Source organism: Miscanthus floridulus, chromosome 9, assembly GCF_019320115.1.
Source record: "Miscanthus floridulus cultivar M001 chromosome 9, ASM1932011v1, whole genome shotgun sequence".
Lineage (NCBI taxonomy): Eukaryota > Viridiplantae > Streptophyta > Magnoliopsida > Poales > Poaceae > Miscanthus > Miscanthus floridulus.
Genome location: NC_089588.1, coordinates 115,277,639 through 115,293,187, shown reverse-complemented (window position 1 = coordinate 115,293,187; position 15,549 = coordinate 115,277,639). Strand labels below are relative to the sequence as shown.

The 15,549-nt window shown below is 43.5% G+C and overlaps 1 long non-coding RNA gene across 1 annotated transcript; it reads right to left on the bottom strand.

Moving 5' to 3' along the window:
• Nucleotides 1-12,097: 12,097 nt before the first annotated feature.
• On the bottom strand, nt 12,098-13,028 carry LOC136482720 (uncharacterized). The gene is made up of 2 exons (XR_010765175.1): nt 12,753-13,028; nt 12,098-12,499 (listed from the first exon to the last, which is right to left on the bottom strand). It is a non-coding gene; the product is annotated as an uncharacterized lncRNA (long non-coding RNA).
• Between the last annotated feature and the right edge of the window lie 2,521 nt (nt 13,029-15,549).

The window sequence follows — 15,549 nt, the reverse complement described above, 5'->3', positions numbered from 1 at the left end:
TCAATTTTTTCAGACATGATAGAAGAAATTGTGTAGGTTTTTATGGATGATTTTTCAGTGTATGGAAAAACCTTTGACCATTGTCTAGAGAATTTAGACAAAGTCTTGTAGTGATGTCAGGAAAAAGATTTAGTACTAAATTGAGGAAAATGCCAATTCATGGTTTGAGAGGGAATCGTTCTTGGACACTTAGTGTTTGAGAGGGGGATTGAGCTTGATAAAGCAAAAATTGAAGTCATAGAACAGCTAACACCCCCTGTGAACGTAAAAGGAATCCGCAGCTTTTTAGGACATGCAGGTTTTTACAAACATTTTATTAAAGACTTTTCACAAATCTCTAGACCATTGACGAACCTACTAGCTAAGGATGTACCATTTGAGTTCACTGATGAGTGCTTAAACGCTTTCCATCCACTCAAGAAAGCACTCATCTCAGCACCAATCATCTAACCACTCAATTGGTTGCTGCCATTTGAAATAATGTGTGATGCTAGTGATTATGCCGTTGGTGCGGTCCTTGGACAAACCAAAGATAAAAAGCATCATGCAATTGCCTATGCTAGCAAAACACTGATAGGAGCACAACTTAATTATGCTACAACTAAAAAGAGCTTCATGCAGTTGTTTTTGCTATTGATAAATTCAGATCTTAATTAGTGGGAGCAAAAATAATTGTTTACACTGATCATGCTGCACTTAAATACCTGCTCACTAAGAAAGTTGCAAATCCACGCCTCATAAGATGGATTCACTTGCTCCAAGAATTTGACCAAGAAATAAAAGATAAAACTGGAAGAGAGAATACTGTTACAGATCATCTATCGCGTATGCCAGTCACTGACATACAGGAACTTCCAATTAATGACTTCCTACGCGACGACATGCTGCTGAGGGTGACGATATGTTCCGATGGCTTGCTGAGAAGGTGCGTGCCGACAGTGGAGGGGGTACAAATCATCGAAAAGTGCCATGCAGCTCCGTATAGAGGCCACTACGGAGTATTCCGCACTCAAGCCCAAATTTGGCAATGCAGGTTCTTCTAGCCAATGATGTACGAAGACACCAAAGAATTCATCTGAAGGTGTCGGAAATGCCAGCTGCAATGTGCCATAACTTCTCGCAATGCAATGCCCCTCCACTACAACCTTCAAATAGAAATATTTGATATGTGGGACATTGACTTCATGGGCCCATTTCAAAAGTCCCAAGATTGCCAGTATATCCTCATCGCCGTTGACTGTGTCAAAGTGGGTGGAAGCATTGCCATGCAGAGTAGCCGACGCCAAGCACGCCCGAAGGATGTTCTATGAAGTGGTCTTCCCTCACTTTAGAACACCAAAAATGGTTATAAGCGATGGTGAATCTCACTTCATCGATAAAATCTTCAGAGCCTTCCTAAGGGAGCTTGGGGCCAAGCACAACGTCACCACCTAGTATCATCTGCAATCCAGTGGCCAAGCAGAGACTTCGAACAAGTAAATCAAAAATATCCTGCAAAAGACGGTCAACGAAATGGGGAAGGGGTGGAAGAACAAGCTTCCTGATGCACTCTGGGCATACAGGACAGCTTACAAAACCCCCAATGGGATGTCGTAGTTCCAACTCGTCTATGAAAAAGCTGCCACTTACCAGTTGAGCTTGAGCACCGAGCTCACTGGCAATAGAGAACTAGAACATGGACGTAAAACTAGCTGGCAAGAACCGACAAAAATAAATCTCCGAGCTAGAAGAAGGGCATGAGAAAGCTTACCACAGTGCCAGACTTTACAAAGAAAGGACCAAGAAATGGCACGACCCCTGAATCCAATAAAAAGAATTCAAGGAGGGAGACAAGGTCCTGCTATTCAACTCCCGAGTCAAGCTTTTCGGTAAAGTTAAGCTACATAGCAATTGGGAAGGACCATTCACTGTTGTCAACTCATGGCGCGATCACCATCTAGACAATGACGATAACACTTTTAAAGTTAATGGTCAAAGATTGAAAATTTTCCTAGAACATTCTCATAATATTAACCAAGAAATGGATGAAATAGACTTAATATCTTTTAACAAATTCATTGCAAGTCTTGGATAACCTCGTATGACCGAGTGCGTCATGATCATCTAGATTTTTGCACTGAAATATCCTTCCCCCGCGCAGTTGCTGAGCCTATATAAAAGCACCATGAGCTTTCCTTGATCCCACACCAAAGCATTCCTCCCCATCTCATAGCATTAGTCCTAAGCCATCCTAGTTGAGCCATGGCCAACCAAGCACTTGCTTTGTACACCGGCTCTAACTCCACCTTCAAATTAGAAGAGATTCCGCAGCCTGTCAACCCAACACCTGAAAACACCTATGTGAGAGAAGAAGAAGCGTTGTTACGATCGCTCCGCTTGCTGTCATGCCTCCACTCCTCAGCAGGGCGAGTGGAGGCACAAGTGTGCGGTCCACGGCTAGGACCAAGGCGCCACAAGCTGACATCCAGCCTAGGCAGGCGCCCCCTTCAAGGTCGGCCTTAGAGGCCAATAACCTCAAGCGCAAAACTCCAGAAAGTGCTACAAAAAGCGTCCATGTAACGCCTTCAGGTAACACCGTTTATAGCTGTAGCTACACTATAGTGGGGGTTCAAAAAGCCGACAACGGGTGTGGGAAGGGGCTGATCGCAAACCAGGGAGAGGCAAAGGGCCGGCAACCCCCGTCCAAGAGTCTATCTCGAAAGAGATAGCCAGTTCATCATCGAAGCCCCTTAGATTTAATAGGACCTACAAGCCTCCGATTTTAAAATCATGTGCTATCTTTGAGAAGGACAAAGAGCCTGCACTTCCTGAAGACCCCCAAATCACCTCACCGAAAGACCAGATCAAAAACCTTCGCGAGGACGTTAGATTCCTCAGGGGCCAGTTAGATGATAGCAAGATTATGGTCAAAGGCCTAGAGCACCAATTGGACATCTACATCTTTAGCTTTGGGCGTAGACTAGCCAAGGTGGCAAGAGATGCAGGGGTAGAGCACGCTCTTGATTAGGCGCATGTTTTATTTTTTCCTTAAGCGCATGTTCTATTTTTTAGTTCTTTCATTCCAATCATTTTTAATTTTCGATCATGTAATGCTCCTCTTATTTGAAGATTGAATAAAAATTTCATTTAGAATTATTTGTCTACACTTGTCTTTTGGACTCTTTTTTGTCAAATGTAAAATAAAGTCAGGTACAAGTGTGGGGGAGGCGCCGCAGTCACCTCAAATTCGCACAGATAAACAGCACACGCAAAAAATATGGTCTGTGCAATTCTCTCTCGCTCTATTTTAGTAATAAGAATTCTAACTAAACTCAAACATAATAAAGTGATGCTCCATCTCCATATCTTCCTATGATTAAGGGTTTGTATACTTTTTATTCCCTGCTAATATTCCTAAAAACTTGTGAACACTTATAATAGGGAACCCATTTTATCTAAGTAATTGACGAATGAGCTATAGTAGCATGATATAACACTTACTCATTACAGCAAAGCGCTTGGGAATTATTTAACAAAAATAAAATTCAAAATAGCATGTTTCTTGAATGACATACAAATACCAACCAAGGCCATATATGTTCATAGATGATAAAAATCTTCCACATATTCCTCTTACTTTGTATTGAGTTTCGTCAAGTTTTGTGACCCCTGATGAGAGATGTTTCGTGCTCCCAAGGTCAAAACGCATGTACACGCCACATAAAGCAGCTATTCCTACACCGAGAATACGCTAAAACATGTTTCCATCACCAGTAAATAAATACTCCATGCCCTAAAATATGATCTCCCTAGCATACTTCTAGAAAGAGACAAAAAGGCTATGCAAAAAGAATTGAGAAAAAAAATGGGACACATAAAGGTCCCAAAGTATTGAAAAAAAGAGAAAAAAAATATAGGGACACATGAAGGTCCCAAAAGCATTAAAAATGATGAGCACATGAAGGCTCATAGAAATATATATATATGCTAGCCATGTCTACAAATAAAAAGCTAGGAAAGGAGATCATATCAAATAAAGGAGTGTAGTTCCACCAAAAATTCACACACTTGCACTATTTTGATATAAGAGTATGACGCTTCCCTCTAGTGAGATCCAGGATTTGACTTTACAACATATGCAAGGTAAGTGTGCCTCACAATATTCATCCCTACCTAAAGCTCCATATAAGCTATTTAGAAGTAGGATGATCAAAAGAGAAGGCAAAATTGCCTTGGTAAGGAACCACTTACAAATGTGAGTGAGTTGAGCGAATCATTCAAGAAATAAAAACTACTTTTATGTTTTCGAAAATCATACAAAAACCCAAGTTTCTAAGCATGAATAGAGTAAGGAGATTTGAATCCAAGGTATTCCGTTTTTCAATTACCCAAGATATTTTGGTAGACACTTGGAAGTTCGCAAGTTATGGTGAAGCTTCGAATAACCTGTATACAGACTCCAAAATCCAGGGGATGAACCTACTTAGTCCTTAAACTTTACTTGAGGACTCGTAATCCAACCGCCAACATATAAACAAAATGAACAAATGTAAACACCAAAACATAGAATTAGGGATTTTGACTTACACTTTCCATAAGTTTTGGTACAAGCATGTTTTGCAGGTCACAAACCTAAATGCATGGAGAAATTCAATGAAAGGCACTTTCCGACGCTAATTTGCACAAAGGAGCAACAAAGGCGCCCATCAACTCAACTCAACCGGGGCAAAGCACCACTAGGGAGCGATCCAGCTCTAGCCCAAAGCCTGCCACGCGAAGGCGGTGGCCAACGGCTGTAGTCAAGGGGCTGCCGACCCTAGGGAGCGGGCAACCCCTTGTGGGCGCCTCCCTGCCTGTCCTTGCTCTAGCGGTGGCATGCCTCCATGCTGAGGCGGTGCAGCCCTATCCTCACGCCAAGACTAGCTTGAAGCACTGCCATCCTCCCTGTATAAATAGAGGGGTAGAGCTCCCATCTAGAGGACACATGAGCAAAGAAGAGAGGGAGAGCTTCTTTCCTACTTAGCTTCAGCTAGAATAAGAGTGGGAGTGAGTGAGGAAAGAGTTGGAGAAGTGTCGGGCTACCGGCAACCACCCTTAGTGTACTCGCTACACTTAGCGGAAGCATGTCGGAGCTAGCAACTCCTTCGCTTGTACCTCTGCGAGTGTCTTACTACTTGGAGTAAGAAGTTCATGTTTAACTTTGGTGTCGATTTCTTAAGAAAGCTACCTTTGTTCATTATAAACTTGTGGGTTCGTCGTCCATCCTTGTGGCGGGTACTCTAGTAGAAGGGCCCTGATAGAGACGGATAATCGTTGCATGAACTCTAGATTAATAGTCGATAGCGTAGACGTGGTGTCTAGGCTAGAAGCTATCTTCGTTTGCCTCATTAACCATGGTTGAGGGGTGGGCGGCAGGTGGTGACAACCCTGTCCGTCCCTCGTATTCCCCCACATCCGGGTTCAATGTAGTGCTATAGGCCAGAGGTACCTGGTAGACCAGGTATAAGCCGGTGCCCAAAACAAGTGTATAGTGTCAAAGTTATCTTCGCTTAGGATATCTACCCTTAGAAAAACCTCACAACCCAAGGTACCTCTCACTTGTTTTCTTTAGGTGAACTAGTTAAGAGACTCACATCTGTTAATTTGGGAAAATACGATACATTGAATACTTCCGGTTGAAGTGCTACAACGGTGTATCCGTGCGCTTGCAGATTCCTCTGCTTTCGCTAAGAAACACCAACAGTCGTGTGGCCTCTGCCTCCAGCCCCCATGCCCGCGCTAGGCAGCCACGGTTTGATCTCTGCTTGTCTCTTTTTCCCCAAAAAACATGGTGAGTAACCGCGGAAAGAAAAAAAACCTCGCATGAATGCACGACTTCCACTACTGCGTCTCCACCCCTTCTTCCCTAGCGCTCCTCTCCCGGTGTTTGGCCTGCACCTTAGCTGGGGGCGTAGCTGGCTAGGCCTCCGCCATGGCCGGGCCCATGGTTGGGGCGTAGCCCGACAGGCTACGGTCACAGCTAGCCCTACGTGTATCTTCCACCTCGACAAACAGTGGCCTCTACCCTTGTGGCATAGGGTGCGACCCTAACTGGAAACCCTAAACCTAGCCCGCGCCACCGCGACGACAGTGGCGGTTTCGGATATGGAGTCCAGCTAAAGCGACGAGGCCTCGACGTGCGCATAAGTCTACTTCACCACAAGCTCATCGAGGGTCATGTCCTCTGCTTCGGTGGGGGCGAGCATGTGGCGCCTACATGCCTTGCCAAGAAGTGGTGTGGGCTGAGGTCACCCAGCTTGCAGTAAAGGGGTGTCACCTTATACAGGAGGACAGGCTGCTTATCCGGTACACAACCTCAGACCTCACAATCTCATGGTGGCCTTCACTTCTAACAATCTATAGTGTAGATATAAATATAAGTGTTGTTTTCCACTCTGACGGACCAAGATTCTAAGGGTTCCATGTAGAGTCAACTACCTGCCTGGTTTTGGCCCGGCCCATGGTCTGCTTGAGGACATGAGACAAGGTGGCGTGTACTCCAAGACATGATGGACTAACCTAGTCGGATTACATGGAAAGTTAGCTTTTGTAATAGAGTTAGAATTCTTCTGCTATAATCGACTACGACTAGATCTATGTGCCCTCCCTGTGGACTATATAAAGAGAGGCAGGAACACACCCCCTTGTACAACACATCATACAATACAATCCAACATAAGGCATCACGGCAAACTGGACGTTAGGTATTATGCTATCCTTGCGGCCAGAACCACTATAAATCGTTGTCTTTGCGTTTACCATCGAGTTCTACACCCTTCAATCATTGTCTCGGGTAACCCCATGACGTGTTGCCGGTCGTCAAGCACATATACACTGATATTTTTTTTCGAGACCCAGTTACAGACGCAGACGCTCATATACATGAGCGCACACTCACTCCTATGAATGCATGCATGCACGCCCTACCTCTATGAACACCTCTGAAGAACTGAGTTGGACCGGCAAACCTCGAGATTGACGAAGTCACCACAGACGCCTCGCTGTCGATGGGCACGTCGCCTACCACTAAATCCTAGAATAAATCTAGGAAAATATGAGTACCCGTGTCATGGTGGGGACTTGATCCCGGATCGGCAGGTTCCACCACAAAGAACCCAACCAGCTCAGTTCGCATTTTCCACTCACACTTGGTTCTTGATATTCATCAAACATCATAAGATTGTGTTCAATAAAAAACAAATAATGCACTCAGCCGTTCTGATTGCTTCTCTCTCTTTTTTCCGTTCCCAATTTAGGTACTATTAATTCATTTGGGTCAGTTGTCGTTGAGGCAAAGTACTGACTTTATGGAACTCTTAACTCTTACAAATTATGCCTTCAGTCTGCCAGAAAGTTTTGCTCACTTTTGTAGAGATTTACTTACTAGTTACTTTTACATGATATTATCTTGGGGAAATGTGACTCAGACAGCTGCAACATTGGAGATCCTCGTGGGTTTGCTCCAAATATTTCCATGAAAGTGAGAAACTAATTTACTATTTTCTGATATCACACATTTCTTGTGTTCTCAATTGGGGACCTATATATGAATTTCAATATGCCATATCTATTTCCTTGTTTGGATCCACCCCAACTAACATTTAGCTATCTAATTGCTAGAGCTAAAATTTAACCAACTAAAGATTAGCTAGCTAAATTTTAGCTACGTGTGTTTGAATCCTTTAGCTAATTAAAAACCTTGACATACTACCCCTCATTAATTCCATTATTGTTTAGCTAGCTAAACTTTAGCTGGGGGTGTTTGGATCCTCTAGGTAAACTTTAGCTGGGGTAGTTCGGTCATTGAGGCCTTGTAGCTGGTTTTAGCTGGGACGAAACAACTAAAGGGATTGTGTACATTTTAGCCTCTACCTAAAGTTTAGCTGGGTTTAACTATGGGCTGTTTGGATCCACCATAGCTAAATTTAGCTAGCTAAAGTTTAGTTGTCGAATCGAAACAGGGCCTATGATGGTTATTTATTGATGTTCAACATATCTGAAGGCCTAGATCTTGTTATTGGCAATTGATGTTGCTCCTACTCATTTTTGTGTAGGTAAGTAGAAAAGCAATGCATTGCCTATGCATTGACTATGTAAATGTTCAAAAATAATTAATCTTGTCTTCCACTCAATTTATGTTTTTAGACTTTACTACATAACCGTTTATGACATCCTTTTTAAATCTACCGTAGAAAATTCACCCCACCAAATGGCTCTAATATGCACTATGGCATCTAAGCTGTGTATATTATGTAGCATATCACGTTTTCATGCCACCTGTAAAACATAGGATAATTGCATTGTTGACAAGTGTGGAAAACATATTCTTTTGCCACATGTGGTCCTAATTGTGCCAGCGAGACAAAACCACCATGGGGTACATAAACATTTTGGAGGTCAGGGAAGACCTGGTTTTGCAGGCAACCCATCGTGAACAGATAGAATACCTGGTTTTGCCGGTCAGGGAATGAAGTAGGCATATACGACCAAATGTGAATGGTTTAGAAGTTCCAATAATCTAAAAAGCAGATGAATTTTAATTTAAAATCTACAAGTGATTTTGAGGTATAAGTCCAATTAAAATGAGTTCTTCATCATTTATTCTATCAACATTAAATTTGGATTGACTTTAGAAATACGATGTAGTCATCTTTTCAGTTTTTAAAAGAGGAGAAAATGAATGAAATTTTGAAGCATGGCAACATTAAAACCGAAGAAGCACATGTCCTATAGCTGCGGGTCAGGCTCACATGCGGGAGAATAGCGAGTGAGTTCCCAGCGGCAACTAAGTCTATATACGGGTTTGTGGGCTAGCCCACTTGCATCCCCATACTGGAGTCTCAATTTGTTAGGCTACAGCTAAAAAAGCGATGCCATATGTGCCGGAGATAATCATATTAGAGCATCTCCTAGAGATCATCTAATTTGTTTTGTAAAGCTAAATATGGCTATTATTAAAAAAAACGTCTCCAACAGATTGGCTAAACTGCTCTTCAAATTTAGTCGCTCGCCATCCCGAAAATTTCGCTTGCGATATTTGGATAGCCAGCATCGCTCGCCATCGCAGTTTCCCCGCGGTCGGCAGCTCCTTCCCGCGTGTGGTGTCCTGCGTTCGGCGGCTCCTTCCCACGTGTCACGCCCTTGCCGGCGGCGAACGCCGATGATAATGAGCGCGTCTACGATCTGGACGCCGCTCTCACAAAAGCAGGAAGGGAAGTCCCTCACGACTCGCTCGGTCAGATTCTCGTGGAACATCTGGCGTGCGGCCGCCTGCATGGATTACAAAAGGGAGTAATGCCGCTCTACACATCTCACCGCATTCATCCACGAATTCTCGTTCAGTGTGCATTGAACCTTGTTATCTGTAATCTGCAATGTGCCGCCTCAATGGCAGCAACGAGGAGGTGGGTTGAGGAGGCATGTTGATGTGCTTGTGCCTGTGCCTTTGCTCGTGAGGTGGGTCATGAGCACCAAGGAATCTGACTGACCAGGAGGAGAGCGTAGAGGAGGTAGATGCCTTGCGGAGGGAAGTGCAGCGCCTGCTATGTTCAACGTGGACCTTCAGCACCAACAGGAAGCCGAGCTGGTGCACACTGAATTTAACAAAACTTTCCTTTATCACACATTAGTTCTATATATCATCGGACTTGGTCCACACTGAATGATTAACTCATTGCACACACAAATATGGTTCTTACATATATTTGATTCCTTCCATGTGGTTTCTACGGTTATTTGTCATGATAGGAGGCTTCCAGTGTACAAGACCAATGTATCACTTGCTGTGTCCATGTACTTTGTAAACGTCTTTGTGCTAGGGTTGTAGAACACAAGAAAAACTCGACGTTGATAGCTGACCTTGTTTTCCTCGCTCACCAGCAATAATACTCTGCCATCATCCAAGGCCCCCAATTGCTTAGTCAATCCCCACGTTCTGGGCATCTGTATGGTATACTCCTTGACCCAAACACTTTTGTTCAAATCAATCAAAAGCCATATGTTGGCATAGCTGTGGTCATCATTGCGTAGACAATGAACCACACCCAAGGTTCCTTTGAGCTTGGTAAGGGTAACTTGCCATGTTTCGGCTTTGACCCCGAATGTCGGGCCATTGATTATCTTCCACTCTTCGCCCTCGAGGTCGAAGGCTGCTATGCGGTTGGAGCCTGAATTCCCAACTGCATAATGCTCGTTGAGGCCGAGGCGAGGCATGAAGTAGACGATGCCATTGACCTTTGCCCTTTTTTTTAGAGTGCCAGGTGGTAAGGAAAGGGGGGGCCGACCTTTGCCTCCATGTCAGTGGCTGTGCGCCGCCCTCCACGATCGTAGCAACCTTGCAGATCTGGGACGGTAAAGCATCTTCGAGGCGATTGTCCATGCCGATAGTCCACGCACGCCCGGCAGCCGGATCGATGTAGGCATTATTGGCACAGATGAGGTCGATCCGCGTGGTGGCCTGCTGCAGCACTCCCAAGACATTAGTGCCGTCGTGCTTGTCCAGCACTCGCACCTCGAACACCCTGATGACGTTGCCTTCCATGTCCATCACCCGCACCTTCGTCGGCCACCAGGCCCCATAGAAAACGCCGACGACGTATGGACTGGCGTGGGACCTCTGCACGGCGACGAAGGCCGGGTCGGAGATGAGGGCGCGCCAGGCCTTGCACACGCACCGGAACCGGCAGAGGGCCTTCGCCGGCACCAAGGCGACCACATCGAAGACGATGTCCTCCGGCAGAGACACGCCGCCGTCATGTTTCTTTTTCTGGGAATAACCGCCGTCATGTTTCTCGCCCTCACGAACCATCTGCGTGCTCAGGCAGCAGTGGGAATTATTTTATTTTCCAAGATATATACTCCTATATATATGATTACAGTCCGCACCGTACATAGAAGCTTTTAGATATTATATGTTCGTGCCCGTGCGTTGCTACGGGATAGCTAACATTTTATACTAGAAACACACGGATCGCACGATAAGATAATAATACTATAAAATTAAATACCAATGTTAAAGTGACATTTAATCCAAAAAGCAAAATTTGTGAAATTAACACAATCACGTAGAGCACGGCATCGTAGGCTCACAAAACCCTATTGTATAGACATTTATATGATGTGGCTAAGATAATGTTTTTTATATTGGCAGGAACAAATCTCTGATATTCATTTCTTTCATGCATCAATAAATGCACGAATAAGTTCCGCCGTATCTCCATACCATCCTATACACAGGTTAGAGTATATATGTAAATATTAGTCCCACCGTATGGGTAATACTGCGTGTCTTAAAAAATCTCTCTGAAAACCTTAAAATAAAGTATGTTGTGCTCACCGTATAAATATGTGTGACTTTATCTATTCCACGCAGACATATATTGTAGAATAGGTTATCCACTTAAGTGTTTGTGTCAAGATCCAGCATCAGCAATATATAGAAATAGTTAAATCATAGATATTATTATTACAAGCGACGATGACTCTAAGTTAGTTGAGTGACCGTGCGTTGCAATGGGACAAATAATACCACCAAACGTCTAGTAGCCAATCTAAAATCAAGATGTCACAAATCTATTTTGCATGTCCCAAATTTAACAGCTTGTCCCAAATTCATCGGACCTCCAAACAAAACATGTTGGTAATCAAACGGATTCGTTTCGGCAAGATCTACAGAACCACGGTCTCTGATTGTCCATACGACTTATGGTTCAAAAAGTTATTTTTTTCTTCTCTTTACTCTACTCAGCCAGCATATTATTTTTTTATAAATTCTAGGGTATTACAACGCCAAATTAAGAAAAATCTGATTTAGGCATTCAGAAGTAATGCCAAGATGATACAAGTTTTGTGCCTGATATAGTCCACATTAAACTACCGGATAGTACATAGAATCTCAGTCCAGATCAGGCAATATTTTTTTCTACCATCGGTCTACTTCATTTTCCAGGAGTTCATAGGAAACAAATTATTTCCATAGCCTGCAAATATTATACGTTAGGACTTCAATTTATTTCATCGTTCATGTTATTTTCCAAACAAAAAAAGATGTAGTAGATGCAAGTCATATTATGTAAACATATAGTCACAAACCATTTTCTATTAGAATATCACGGTTATCATGCCAACGCCAAAATATCACCCCTACACTCGATTGCTTTTTTTAATCTATAAATTGTATACTTATATTGAGCAAATTAATTCTATAACAGGATGTGCCATCAAAATGTCAGAATGGGATCCGTGGCAACTGATGCATAGGACAAAAAGAATACGTGGACAATTCCACAAGCAGTACATGAGGCAAACAGGCCTGGTGGAGGCATCTAGGAGGAAGAACGGACCATCTCCCCCCTTCACTGGGCATGAGGCACCTTTCAGAGTTTGAGATTTCAGAGGCCTTTGCATTGCTCCCTCAGTAATCCACCATTACACTTCAAGACCTCCATATGATCAATCCGCCTGTGCGCTGCTGATCAATACACTATAAAGGCAAATACAACAAAATTTCAAGTACAGTAATATACTATGACAGCTGGTGGAGAGAATTTAAATTAGCTATTTTTAACGCTCTTCTAAAACAGCAACAAAGATGGTCAAATGACCCAAGGACCATCTATTGTATTCGACAACGAAACTTCTTCTGAACCACCCGTGTGCCTTCTGCCTTGAACCCGACCAGGAAGATGAACAGTATGGTTTCAACAGATCACGAATAGTAGGAAGGGAGGGAAAACCTGGATTGAAACATAGGCGGTGCACGATCTGTTGATGTTGCCTCTCCACTATAGCGGCGAGGAGGAAGTCAAGCCCGGCGGCGTTGAGGACGAGGAAGCGGGTCGGCGCGGACAAGGCGACGGCGTGTGCGACAGGCAACGTCGAGGACGAGTGACGAGGAGGTGAGGGCGGTGCGCAAGGGCAAGTGCGAGGGCACTGCGCATGAGGGTGAGGACATGCGGTGTGCATAGGGAGGACGGTTGCTTAACTGGCAGTGCGAGATGATCGTCGCGTGATGTAATCCTTGCGTGATTCCTGAGGGCGCTGATGGCAGGATTGACCGGATAAATCAATCAATCAAAATAGTAGTTTCCTTCTTGATCTTGCATGCACACCATTGGCTCACAGGCATGCAAGGCAATGAACTTCGGTTCTTTTGCATGAGATCTTGCCCGTGATTGTCGCGTGGCGGAGGGAGACTGGATCGCAAGGAGGCAGACCGACGAGGCAAGGCTGCGGGAACACAGCTGGCAAGACTATGGGCCCACGTTGGAATGTCGCACCAAAAAGTATCCATGCTTTGTTCTTTTTAGTTGTGGGAGATAGAGAATCATGCCCATGCGTTGCAACGGGAGGTAAATTTTTTAACGTCAATACAAAGATCCTGTTTGGAACCGAGGTGGGTGACCGCGCGGTAGGGATGAAAACGGTACGGATATTTTCCGACCGTATTCGAAACCGAATCCGTTTAGAGGGGTTGAGATGTCCGTATCCGAGTCCGGATATCCAACATCCGATACCGTATCCGTATCCGAATACTCAAATCGCATATTTATGATGTCGATATCCAATCGTATCCTATCCGACATAGTTGACACTATCCGTATTCGAATCCAAATCCGGACAGAAATATAAAAACAAATGTAATATCGGTGATATCCGTCCGTATCCGATCCGTTTTCATCCCTACCGCGTGGTGTGGTGGACGAGCCGCGGTGTGAAGAATATCGAGGTTGCAGTTCATACCTGCGGTGGATGAGAGAGTGGCGGCGGTCAGAAGAATCGAGGCGACCGCAGGACGTTTGGCAGGCTTTTGTTCCATGGTTGCGGTAGACGATAGAGAATCTAATTTTAATCAGTTCCAAACAGGGCTAAAGAGAAGCGCTAGTTCAGCATAGCAATCGCCATTGAAGCTTCATATTGCATTCAAGTACAAACATGCACGTTATGGGACTTGGAACATACATTCAAGAACAAACTTCATATTACATCTATCTTAATAGCTGAGCATATAGCTTAAATGCAATAAATAGAAAATGCCATATGCTCACCACTTTTACAAGAATGCAACTAACACTAGTACACAGGACATTACTGGCGGTTCTGAACCTATTTTCACTGGTGTTTTTACAAATTGCCAGTGTAAAAGACCAATAAAAATCACGAACTTCACAGGGGTCTTCTAGATAACTGCCACTTTAAATATTTACACCACTAAAACTCGATTTACACCGGCTATTATCATAAGAGAACTGCCACTTTAAATGATTTTCTAAAATTGCAAATCGGGCTAAAAAATAACAAAAAAACTTTTTATCCAAGGAGGCAACGGCACAGTTCCTAGCATTTTCTACCATTTTCAAATTTTCACGAGAAATCTATGCATATGCGATCCCCAGGATTCAAACTCAGCATCTCAAGCCTCGCGCATTACAACCCTTACCACTGCACCCAAAGTCACTTGTGACTAACCTCAGAAATATTCCCATAGTATTCACTCCGGCAGATTTTGAAATGGAGATTTAAAGCCCGAAACAGATTCAAATGAAAAAAGAGATCTACAACTTTGCTTTTGATCGTTTTCCCATCCAATGTCATGTGAGAAATTAAAAAAAATTATTGATCTTAAAACAAAATTTCTGTGCCCTAAATGATTTTAAATGAAAAAGTTATCAACCACAAAGTTGTAGATCCTTCCTAATCCTACAACTTTTGTTCAAACCATTTGTCCATCCGATATCATTTGAAAAACTCAAAAAATTAATTTCAAATTATTTGTAGTGTCGCTAGGCTATTTGTAGTGACACTAGGTTAAGAAAAGCGTCAGTATAAATGTATTTTACTGGCAGTAGATAGCGTGTTTGGTTTGCGTGGTGGATCCGTGCAGAATCATCCGGACCTGTGTCCGAGCCTGGACATAATGTTTGGTTTGCCGCATGGAGTTAAGTCGTCCGTCACCAGATGATTCCCTGTGCTAGTACAAATGCATGGTCGACCGCTTCCCTCAAAAACCATCGGATGACTATGTCCGTCGTCCATCCGAGAGAGCTGGTTCCCTAATCCAAACAACGTCAAGTCTGTGTCCGATCCTAGCAAGAGAGGATCCATGCCGGACGTACTGATTCTGGAATGGACTGACTCCTGAACCAATGACGCTGTTAATAGACAGTAAAAATAAATTTACACTGGTGGTTCATGGCTCGGACCCACAGTTTTATTTTTAGTGGAGCCTATACATTATGAACCACCAGTAGAAAACTAACAACCATCCGCGAAAATCAATTGTGTACTATAATCAAGTGGCAGTGAAACAAAATCACAAAAAAAAGTGGCAGTGAAGTGTTATTTGGAGAGAACACCATGTAATTTATTTATTTTTCTCCAAGTGAAAACAAAGTATTTAATATAAACCTGTCACTGCAATGGACATTTTGCAAAAAATCAGAGTCTTTAATTTGAACCAAAAATTCCTTTATCACTCGTTAGTTCTCTATATCATCGGACTTGGTCCACACTGAATCATTATTTCATTGCACA